Here is a 12,626-nt window from a genome sequence, read left to right as displayed (position 1 = left end):
CTTTCAAGAGTTATTTATGTATAATCGGCTAACAACTTCTCATGGTGAAATGCTGAGCAAAATCTTGCCTGTGCAGTTGGGTCTGGCTCTGCAAGGCCAATTGTTTTATCCAGGGCTTTTCTCTGTATTCCCATAGGCCAATACTGTGCTACTACAGTGATGGGTTAATTGTAAAATCTTAATTATGGACTGATAACTTTGAAACCCTTTAATTCTTTTAGAAAAGAAACATATAAATCACCAGGAAATGAAATAACTCTTTCCAGATCAAAATACTAAACCTAAAAATGTCTATTAATGGCCATAGTAGACTGTGCCAGTGTACTTTGAAGTAGAAATTCAGAGAATTTTATGAAATTCTGCAAATGTTGAGTTACACTTGGAATGCATTTCCACTAGGTTATCAGAACTGAGCAGCTACTCCATGAACAGTAATAGGTACAGATAAAGAAAAGCAATAAAATGATTACCACAGTGCGGAAATTATGAAAATGTTTTATTAAAAGTGTTCATCTGGAAAAAAAAAAACCCTTCTGCATATATTTCATCAGTGTTAGAGGTTTTCCTGCAGGCCTGCACCCAAGGACTTCCTACGGACCATGAACTTGCTTGTGTTTTTGTTGTTGTTTTCTTAATAAATAATATTTTCTTTCTTATTCCTCTATCAGCCAGCATCCTGACTTGTATGCAAAAGGAAGAAAACCTGCAAGACAAGTTTTAACCTTAGTCCTGTGATTGTTTGAGCTCAAACGCCCTGCCAATGACAAGTATCGATTTATTGCAGGTTCAGCTGAGGCACTAAGGAGGCTCCAGATCTACCATTAGCTCCAGAACATGTTGAGTGATATGTTATGATGCAGGGCTGCCTGAGACTTTCAAGGAAACTGCCCTGCATCAGGCTTTCAGGAGGCTTAGAACTCCTGTATCACTTGCTGCCTCTCTCCTGATCTTTAGGATAAATGATATGAATACATCAAGTTTTAGCCACTTACTCTTAATCCTGAAAACCAGGAGAAAACTACAGCCTCAAATTTTTATGTTTCTATTGGTAAAAACATGGTTGGTGCTCATAGCAAATTGCTAGAAGGGAAGGTCCAGCTGAAGTGTAGTACTGGTAGCAGCTAAAGCTGTCACCTATCAAAGTGTTAGAGCATAAACCAACCTAATATAAGTTTGTCATCCAATGTATTGGTGGAGCTGCAGGGAAAACTGCCTTCAAAGAACATATTGCATTGTCTGGGAAACCCCAAATCTAATTTAACAATAAAAACCAAATAGAGTTCAACAGAAATTACTCTAAAATCAGTGGAATTGAATCTTATCAGTTAAGGGTTTTTTGAGCATCCCAGAGAACTCTGGTTAGGGTAGCTCATTGTCTGTTGCTTTATATCTGATTTTGCTGAAGGGCATGGGACTCTACTCTTTAACAAGACACTAGTCTCAACATGTTCTTTGTTCACTAGAGAGCACAGGCTGCAGACATGGTCAGCTTTCATTTGAAAGGATTGGAAGGGAAAAATGTTTACGCTCCCCTGCTCCATACCCACATGCCAGAATCCATGACAAACTGGGCTAAGGAAACAAAACACATTCACTAACATCAGCAGAGATTCAATTACAGAATTAATCCTCTCGAGCAGGTGGTTTCTGGTGAATCCACTGCCAGAAACAGGCCCATATCAGGTAAATCCAACTTCTACTGCCAAGGAGTTAATCAAATAGCTATTATAACTTATTACTTGTCTAATTTGGGGCCTGCAAAGCATTGTAAACATTTCCGAGTTATTCATAAGTATCAAACCAATTATCTGTGTCCAGATACCAGGACAGATAGATAAATTGATTATTTTGTAATTTAACACATGAATTAATATGTGTGTGTCTGTGTCTGCACACACTATTCAGCAATTTATCACCAAGTCTGTTTCTTACATCATTTGGCATCTTTTCCATCAGCAAAAAACATCAAGGAACCCTTAAATGCACATGTAGTCTCTGTGACATAAAATGCAGCAAGTCATACTAACTGCTTTAAATCAGGAAATCAAAAAATGAGGTTCTAACATTAATGTTCTCTGGCCTTAGTTACACATCATTGCATGGACAAAAGGGCTGTCAAAGGGGATCAGGAAACTCTGGCCTTTTAAATGCTTTCACTGAGGGTGGCTAAGTTTCAGAGAAAGTGAACCTCCCTTCCTAGTACAATGCACTAAACCAATTATGCCAAACCCAGCAGGTGATTAGCTTATGCCCTGAAGCATGAGATTTGATTATTCTTATCTTGGTTTGCATACTGGAGCTACAAATATTATTAACGGTCATAAAATCATCCAGCCTTTAAAAAAAAAAAAAAAAAAAAAAAAAAAGAAATAAAGTCTGGCCTGAAATTTTGATTTGCTGACCCCTGTATGTGGCAAACTCCAGGTATTTCTTTTGTTTAATCTAACTGCTTCAGCTATCACGTGGTCACTTGTATTCATTCATGTCACAGGACAAAGCCTGTCCACTTTGCCCTTTGACATATAATTTTCCTTGATATCTTTTTAAAGGGAAGCAATGAACAAGTTTCTTAACAGGAATACTACGGACAGAGATGCAGAGTTTTTCATCATTAGGTCATTATTTAATGGAAATGTAGCGCTGCCAGAACTAGTGAAAAGTGATCCAAAGACCACTGACATCAATGGGAAGTTTTCCACGGATTTCAATGGACTTTGGGCTAAGCCTCAGACAAGCTTAATCACTCTGCCTTGTTTTGGTTGTAGGTATAACAAATGATTCCCAGCCCTGTTTAAATTAGGGTGAACCACTCTAATTTAAGGAACAAGTTTAGAGATCTTCCCCGGGAAAACCCACAAGTTAAGTATCTGTTAAGTATCGAGCATTTCCACCAAGGTGTGTCAGTTTACAATTACACAGACTGGATTTCAAGTACCATTCTGCTGCCCAGTTACTCCACCCTCATTTTTTTCAAAATCCTCCAGATTTTAATATATCACCCTGCACAGGGAAGTGCATTAGTGCAGAGTCATTTTGCCTTAGTAATAAATAATTTCCTCCGAGACACAAACAACAGCTACTGCTTTCTGAATGCTTGGCTGAGAGAAGGTTCTTGGATAAATAGCCTCGCTTAGAAAACATATTTGCAAAAGCCTTTGAGAAAGTGCAATGTGTATGACAGTTTCAAATGGTGCTTTAAGAACACTGTACTTGACCTGACACAAAACTGAAGACTTTTTATTGGAATTTCCAATCCAAATGTCCTTCAGGCAAACAGCTAAATCATAACGAATTGTTTGTTTGTGTTTGGTCTTTGAAACAAATAGAAAGTAAAGACTGAATCAAAGACCAAAAACATGAAATCAATCACATTAAAAACACACTAAGGAGTGTCTTTCAATTGTTCTGGGTTGTTTGGTCCATTTCTGACAACCTTTTGGGATCTGAACTTGCAAACAGAGTGAAAGAGTATGTTTGAAAGACTTAAGTACTAAGTGAGGGCAACATTTGCAGCTTTCATGTTATGATTTCTTTTTTATTTTTCCTTTTTTTTTTTTAAGACTGTCAAAGACCATGTCTTTCTTTTGTTTCTAAGTGGGAAAACTTTAGCTCTTGAAATTCAGTAAGATTGAAAGGGTAATGAAATCTGTAGTTCCTCCATTACTGATCACAAGGCTGATTCGTTATCCAGGATCAAGACAAGTTGTATTGACACATTATTATGAAACCATTATGCTGCCCTATTCCTCATATGCAAGTCAAACTAACTGAATTATCAGTTACACATATTTTCTAATGATTTAAAATAGGGAAGAAATTTCAGGTTGTAAAAAAAAAAAAAGGGAAATGCATTGTTGAAACAAACTTTTGTTCTGTATCTTCTCAAAGAATGAACTTGAAAACTAGTCTAGTTTGCAATTTATATTTGGCAGCATAACTTCTAAAATATTGAACTGTAGAAGAATTTTATTAGTAGATTTAGTCCAAATGTGAGATTATGAAGCATGTCCATTCACTCAGGCCCTAGCAGCAAATAAATTGAGCTTTTCTTATTTCTTTTACCAAGTAAAAGAAAGTCAGACGACTCTATAAATACTGAAATTTCTCAGTTGCTTCAATTCCAACAAAGTCTCAGCTAAAGTCAATTCCTAACTTTGGTTTCGAAATAACTATTTACAAATATATGTTTATATATACATTCTAAAAAGGCATGTGTGCATGTGCAGACATACCTACTCTGTGAGTAGATACCTGCCTTGGAAATCTCTTAAGCAGACAGATTGAATATACTTAAATTGCTACAGCTTAATAACTTTGAACCTCCACATGAATTGATTTTAGGACTATTATACTGCCTTATCAGCAAATCCCCTGTCAAAGGAAAGGATTTATGTGTGTATGTGTCTGTGTGTGCATGCCTGTAAATAAGAATTTTACTACAGTGGTATTAGAACTCACAAATCTAGTTTTAAAAGTATTATCTTCAGTATACAGAGGTCACATTTTATTGTGGTAAGGATAAGAGAAGGAACACCTTACGAACAAGGTGATGGAAAAGGACTTCAGATGCTCAGGTTCAATTTCTCACTCTGTCAGAGGCTGCTTCCATGACCCCAGATAACTTACAGTTAAGCAAATGCTTAAGTCATCTTTTGTTTGAAGGGCAATATTTCCTTTCTCTCCTCCTTTGTACCAGCACAGAGATTAACAACACTTTGCACCAGCTTCTGGGAGGTGGTTTGGAAGGGAGGAGGTTTTCTCTGAGGTTTTTTACTATGGCTAAACACAGCATTTTGCACAGCTCAGTCCTGAACTTTGCTACCTATGAACTTCAGTGGTATGCAGCTACTTAAATAATTATACTTCACAAATGAAGTCCAGAATCATTGTATTGCCCACATTTCAGTTCTCAGTATTCTAAGAGAATACACATTAATGCCATATAAAGTAGGGGATTACTAAGAAAAAAAGAAAAGAGGGATGTTAGTCGAGCAAAGATAATTAGCATGATCTGTATTCCTACCAGGTATCACACTACACCAACTAAGAATACAAATGTAAGGGTCACATATGCAAATATTGTATTTATATAAATAGAGATCCAAAGTTACAGTTGTCATTGAAAATCAGAATTTATTTTTATCACACCACAGACAACAACTAGAAAAAAAAATGGCTAGATTAGAATTTGAATGTAATAAATTCAGAGCATCCAATGCAAGAAAAATGACAGATTTGGCAGAAAGATCCACACAACAAACATAGCCTCAACTTTCAAATACTATTTTTCATGCATGGACAGTGTTTATCAGGTTATCTTTTTTTCTTTGCCATTTTGTCCCCTTTTGTTGGTTTCTTCCTTCCTTCCTTTGAGCTGTGACATGGCCAAGAGCTGGGCAAGCGGCTCCCTCTGGTGCTGACACCAACGAGGCTCTCCAGATTTAACAGACCTTGCTTTCTGCATTTCAGTTTAGGATCTGATTATTGAAACTCAACATTATGCAAAACTGGCTTTGATAGTCTGTGGAATTGTTTATTTTCATAACTAGGTTTAGTTAAGCAGTGAAATTATATTCAGAGAGACAGCTCTGAAAGCACCACGCTACTCACTGTGGTATCATCACGTGGTATCTTACAGCCAAAGATAAGACAGGACTTATTGGTAGCATTTACACATAACCCCCTGCTTCGATTAAGAATCAGCTTGAATTTTTTAAATATATTTTGTGAATTAAAGTAAGACTGCAGCTCAAATATATTATCAGCCAAATGTCAAGTAACTTGCTGCACTAACACTAAACTCAACTTTTTGTGCTTAGAATTACATGTCTTGGCATTTGCACACATTTTAGTTCTACTAGAATTTTCACTCTCTGTGAAATTAAGTTGCTGTAGTACCACAGAAATTCTCTGAATTTCAGGTTACTTGACCCTATATAAAATATGGGGAAGAGTTGCAATAATTGGCATCACGGATGTTTTCATCACAGCTCTATGACAGTGAAAGGTGTGTCACAATTTTCATTACATATTCCTAGTTATTCAAAGCTATTTTTAAAATGTGTAAAAAATGAGGCATATCATTGTCTATCTAGGAAGTTGTAATTCTCAGAGAAATATGTTTATATGCAAGGACAAAATGAAATTTTAAACACTTTTTAACAAAGTATTAGAAATCTAACTGGATTCTAACTCCTCATCACAAATGTTGATTTCTTTCACAAGTATGTTTATAATATATGTTTATAATAAATATTTTACTTTTCTTAAAGAAACAATCATTTTATGAATGGTCAGACCCATATACATAGGGATACTATGTTATGCTTTGTTATTTTGGAAGAAACATGCTTGAAAAGAATTAAGTATTGCTGTTTCACAAAAGCTGAACAACATCCATTGGGGTCCAACAAGATTTCCCTGTGTCAAACACTCCTCATTTTCAAAGGGCATTACAAAAGGGAAGGCTCACAAGAAGAGGGTTGTTCATTGCACTGCTGGTCACTGAACCAAGAATAGATGTCAGATGAAGAAAGAACTATGGATCCTCCATTAATAGGAGGTTTAATACTTTCTTGCTTCATCTACCAGAGTCTTTATACAAATTCTCCTCACTTTTGAACTATGCAGGGTTATACATAATGATTTGAAGAGGCAGCACTGTATTTTTTCCATCTGCAGTGAGCTGTCCAAGCATTCATTAATCCTCACAGCATCTCAGGGTAGTAGTTCAATTTATGGATGGGAAAACAAAATAGATTGAGTACCAGAATACATTTTAATGTAAGTGCCAAGCAAAGGAATGAGACTGAAAGTGCTCCCAGTGTTTCTTTCTTGTGGACAAGCTGCAGCAAAGGCCCTAGATTTTGGGTATGCTGCAAAAATTTGGCACAGTCTAATTGCTGCATCAGAGCCTCAGCAACTGGGTGAGGAGTGAGCATGGGAAAGCAAAATTCAAACTACCATCTCACTTTCATTTTATTTCAATACAAATTTCTACCTGGCTATGTCTTTCAGTAAAACTTCATCTGCTTTTAATTTTAATTGCCCAATAAATATGCTTAATTAAATCCAGTCCCAATTTTTTTGACTTCAGGAGTTTAGGGGTTTTTTATAATAAAGTCAAATATACCTCAGCTAGAGGTGATGCTTTATCAAAATAACAGATAAGACAACTCTGAATAATTGTTGAGCAAAAGAAAAGGCACGAGTCAAAAATAAATATCTGCAAGTATATCGCTATTTCCTTAAAATGAACTTCCACCATACTAAGTGCTGAATAACTGTATAAGCATTAACAAATTTTGTACTTCCAATTTCTGTTTCAAAATTCAGAAACCCCCTGTGCTGTTTTCTGGCAACTGGGATAGAAAATCTCCCATCCACTTCAGAGGAACAATACACAATCCCCCTTTTTTCCTTCCTCTGAATAATAAAGTTCCCCTTCGTAGGAAATGGATCAAATCCTAAATAAATAAATAAGCCTATCCAGTATTTATTTATCCCAGTACTTGGAAATTTTATGCTAATTGCAGTTCTGTCACTAAGGCTCAAGAAAACATCTTACAGTTGAGTTTATATTGTTTTACTGGAATTCACAAATAGAAGTGTTTTGTCTCCCAGCATTTCTCCCCTCTATACAGGATCTGAAGTTAGTCTTCTCACAGTATACAAAGTTAGGAAGTTGATTAACAATATAGCTGCAATTTATCATCACAAAATTCAATGTATCATCTTTTTTGACATGTGTCTTCTTTCTAGCTTCATTCTCCCTACTTTCAGTCCCGTCATCTTTCTCATCCTCCTCTTCCTACTGTGCAGGTGACCTGTCCAGCCTCTTCCTCCACATAAAAAAGGTATCTGAAGACTTCCCCCAAAACACAGTTCATCTCCTGAAGCACAGTGCTTTTCTCTCTTGGGGGAAAAAAAAAATAAAGAGCATGGTGGGATTTATCTTCACATTGATAAAACTACAAAATTTCATTTTGGAAGTAAACCTTGAGGTAGATGCATACTTAGAAACCTAAAAGGCTTCAGATAATTTCTTTTTCCCTGACTTTGCAGAAAAGTTCTGCAGCCCACAAGACTCATGCACAAGTATTGCTGTTTCCTGGAAAGTTGCAGAAATCAACCTCACATCTGGTATCACAACAATCTGGTTGCTTCCATAACCAAAATTGGTCTCTTGTGAAACCTTATTCTTATTTATGCAAAACCATTGTCTTAACTGTTTGGAGACACAGCAGATTTCTGGCAATTACTCCTCTCGTCCACATGGACTTCCACAGACAGATGTTACAACTTAAAGCTTGGACCACCAATATATGGAGCCAAGGAGAAATTTCTCTTAGCTCTTACTCTGTGCACTGAGAAGCTGATTCAGTCCAAACTATCTCAGGAAGATGCAAATTTGCTGAAAGTAAGAGACAGAGCAGGTATGAGGAGCTCTGCAAGACTCTGAATGCTTCAGTCAACCTCCCAAGAGGAAAAAAAAAAGAAAAACTGCAACACATTACTGGGCATGAGAAAGAGAGGAAATGCTTTCATCAGTGTTTCAGCTGGGAAAGAGTTTGTTTCAATGTACTAGACATAAATCTTTGGGAAAGCAGTTTCCATTAATTCTGGCATTTCTAAATGAAAACAAATACCATATGAAATGGTCACAACTCCAGTGTACTTTACTGAGCTCAGCCTGCTGACTCTGCTGGGATTGTAAGAGCATAAAGGTAACAGAATCTGGCTACATATCACACTTGGGTGCTCTGCACCTCCTGCTCTTTCAGATGGAGTTGCACCTCACAGTATGGATCACACAGCCAGCAGGACACATGGCTTGAAGGGGTTTGACAGTGGGCAGATCCCTGAGAGTGTCCCACTGCTCTATATAGTGGAGAGGTCATCACCTGAGCATCTTTGGCTGAGGCCAAACTGATGCCCCAGCATCTCCATAGGCATAAAATGAGCATTTGACATCCTATAGCATTCATGGAACTTGTAAAAACCACTATCAAAAGTAGGTAAATTTTGGTATCCACACTTCTGTTTCTTTCAGTGAAGCATATTTCTGCCAGATATCAATAGTTTTGTCTCTTTAAGTATTCATTTTTCTTCCTCAGTAACATTTGCAACTTTTGCAGAAGTTTCATACCCATCTAGTGGCTACAGCCTAGAACTGAGCAACAAAGGCCACAGGTCCCATACTTAATCTGACTACTGAACCACTGCACAATCTCAGATTAGTCACCTACTTCAGGTGCTTTCCATCAGAAATAATTGGGATTTTGGTAGCTGCTCACATCTGAAAAGCACTATGAGATTTCAAGTAAATTTGAAGCATGATCAAACAGTACTATTAGTAACTGCATGAACATGTGTGGAAAACTCAATCTCTGGTTTTCCACTGCAAAATTACCAGCTCCCATCCTGTGGATTAATGTACAAGGGTCCTGTATTACTGTGTACCATCTGAAAAAAACCCTCCTCTAGCTAATTTAACAGCAAGATCTAAATAGGAAGTGCATTGTACCTGTACCAGAACTTATGGTTGGAGATTTAATTTGCCATTCATCTTGATCAGCAACAGACTGCACCCAGTCACAAAACACTGTGTTGACCTATGAACTTGAGCATTTGCTTGCAACTCACAGTTGCTTAAGGAATTATCATTATTACAGTGTGTGGGGAGAAGCATGTTCAAATAGAAAAACAAACAAGAAAATAAACAAGGAATTTATTCAAGCAATGACCTGTCAATTCCAGAACTAGATTATGCTCAAATGAACAGAAGATACAAGCAATAATGAACAGTAGCAAGGATACAGACAACTCTCCTAGTGATTCACCAGTTCAGTTCTCTAAATGTTCCTGATGCTCAGAGGAAAGACATTTTAAAAGCTCAAATGCAAGTCTGTTCTCATTGAGTAGCTGTTCCTTGGCAAAGAAGGAATGACAGGGGCTGTACTGGTGACACAACAGGAAACACTCGTTGACCCTTTCCAGCTTATGGACATAAACAGTAAACTTTCTAACACTCATGAATTAACCTTAAATGAGAAATATTGGCATCAGAGTTACCATCTAAATTGCCTGATTGCACAGTCAGAAATTCTTATTGAATACATCTTTATGTAAAGATTCATGAACTCTATGGAAATTTTTGCCTGAATAAGGAGAGTGTGACCGAACTCAGCATCTCTGAAATACTTCATGCTAATAAAACACTCCTTTCAGAGGGGCTCAGAGAAAGTACTAAAATCTACATACATTTCATGAAATAACTTCTTAGATTTGGTTCTATTAACTTTGCTCAAATGCCTACTCAGCAGCCACAAGAATTTCAATCTTACCAGACTGATAAAAAAAAGAAAAATCAAAAGCCATGGTAACCATTTCTGAGAGACTCAGCATATCTATATAAGGGTATTATGTTCAGCAACTATTGACCCCATCGTATGGTGAACTGAACCTGCACCTGTTCAATCTCTGATTGATGTTTTTTCACAATGAATGATTTATGGGCAGCACTAAATGAGGGTCTAACTGAACACACAGTGAGCCATGTAGATGATATACATAATATATCATGTATATACGTGTGTAACATCACCAGTTGCAAACCACATTAAAGACTGTCAAAGGTAGTGGAAAGAAAACTCAATTAAACGTAAGCCCTGTGGCTTAACAATTCTGTTAGAACAGCCAAACTTGAGTCCTTTCCTCATAGCACGTTTCCCTCCATAAGGAGAACAGCATTATTTTATTCCAGCCTTTTCAGTACATCTTGACTGTAAATAACAGACAAAAAAAAATGTGATCATGAAAGCTGAAGGTGGAAATAAAGCAACAGAAAAGGATAACATGAAAGAGGAGCTTTCCTCACAGCACTGCAGGAACACTGCTATATTCTGCTGAAGGATTGAACTCCACAGCTCCTGCTTATTTCTAAGAGGATTTAAAAAGCTGATGATAGAGTCATCAAGATAAAATAAAAAAAAAAAAAGGAAAAAAAAAGGAACCAACCTCATTTGCTTGTCTTTTAATCAAAACATGTAATCAGAAGGCCTAAGTGATGATTACCTCCTGCTTTCAACAAAAGTGACTGAAGCAGCCTGTTAAATGGGTTTTCCCTCTTTCCAGTGCTGGGGAAGGTGTCGCTTCACCACACAGGTATGTTCATGCACTACACTCAGTTCCCAATCATCTGATCTGTTCCTGTATTTACAGAGGAGAGGACAGCAGTTGTCTACAGCTAAGGCACCCTGTAGGAGTTCAGTAAACAGGGGCCCATATCAAGAAAGCCACTTCTTAGTAATGGCACCTTTATTAGCACAAACATGTTCACAACCGTTAGTGCAATTAATTATCAGGACGAGGAGATACCCAGCAAAAGGCTAAAAATTGCCTTTGCTGGAACACAATTCATTTAGATGATTTATGGAGTTCTTTATTGTTAGCGTCACAAGAGCTTTTTCAAAACAAGAGAAATCATTAAATCCCATAAAACACGGGCTATCGCTGCAGTTAGCTGGTAATTGATATCCTTGCTCGTGCCATTTATATCCCTAAATGGAGCTGATAAAACAAAAATTAGTAAAGCGTGCTGATGGAGAGCAGCCTGCAGCATCCCAGATGGAAGCAGGGGATCCTTCCCTCCCTTCCCAGTCACCCGTTAGGAATCGCTCCCCCCTTGCACCCCACGAGCCAGAAATCAGGCTCAGCCCCGGGGAACTGCTGGTGAGAGGGAGGGAAGAGGGAGGGGAGTTAATTTGCTTTTAGAGGAAGAACCCGATTATTATATCCCCCCCCTCGGTTTTCCCTGGGGGAATTTTAACTACTTCTCTCTCCTTTTTAGAGGCAATTTGAAAAAAAAAAAATCTTTTGTGTTGCAGTGTTCTATTGGTTTGGTGTTCTGGTTTGTTGTTTGTTTTTTTTTTTTCAGGAATCCTGGTGGGTGGTGAAAGTGCAAGATAAGAAATAATTTTAAACAGAGGATTGGTGGTTTTAAGCAGTTACCAAATAACAGCCAAAACATGTGCACAGTCAAGAAACTCCCAAATTCAGAGCAAGCAGGGAGAAGGAATGTGTGTTTTAGTGATGGAAAGCAATCAGGCATATTAGAAAAGACTCAGAAGGACAAGAGAACAGCACCAAAAAATGCAAATAAATCGGCTCAGACTCTATGGAGAAAAAAAAAAAAAAAAAAAGGAGAGAAGCTTCTGCTGATAACCCTGAGCAAATGCTGCTGCCTCAAAGACAGAAATAGCTCCCTTACCTTATTCCTAATCCTTGCTTGCACCTGCTCTGCAATCATAAATACTTCGAGGTGCTTAACATGGAGCTAAATTGATGGCTGAATTTAAGAATTTCTTCGTACACCTCATTTACAGATTCGAAAGGAGATTTTTAGGATCGTCCTCCTCAGTATCCATTAGCTTCCCAAAGAATCCCAATTTTCTTGGGGGAAAAAAAAAAAAAGGCAAAACCCCACAATATGTCTATATACAACCGGGCACTGTAATAGATCCAAAAAACCGGGAGCGGGGGAATCTGAGAGGTGTCACTACAAACTTGGCAAGCAGAACGTATCCTCAGCAGGAAGGAGACAGAGAGAAAGAGAGGAGGAAAAA

The 12,626-nt window shown here is 37.6% G+C and overlaps 1 protein-coding gene across 7 annotated transcripts in view; it reads right to left on the bottom strand.

Moving 5' to 3' along the window:
• NLGN1 (neuroligin 1) overlaps positions 1-12,602 on the bottom strand; it is a 385,816-nt gene extending 373,214 nt beyond the window's left edge. For all 7 annotated transcript variants that reach the window (XM_018079259.3, XM_018079260.3, XM_018079262.3 and 4 more), the window contains exon 1: positions 12,272-12,602. The gene's annotated coding sequence lies outside the window, so the exon portion shown is untranslated. The remainder of the gene's footprint in view (positions 1-12,271) is intronic.
• Positions 12,603-12,626: the final 24 nt, after the last annotated feature.

Source organism: Manacus vitellinus, unplaced genomic scaffold (genome assembly GCF_001715985.3).
Source record: "Manacus vitellinus isolate BGI_N305 unplaced genomic scaffold, ASM171598v3 scaffold_45_pilon, whole genome shotgun sequence".
In the NCBI taxonomy this organism is placed as follows: Eukaryota; Metazoa; Chordata; class Aves; order Passeriformes; family Pipridae; genus Manacus; species Manacus vitellinus.
The sequence above is the reverse complement of the archived record's forward strand: the minus strand, read 5'-3'. Positions and strand labels throughout refer to the sequence as shown.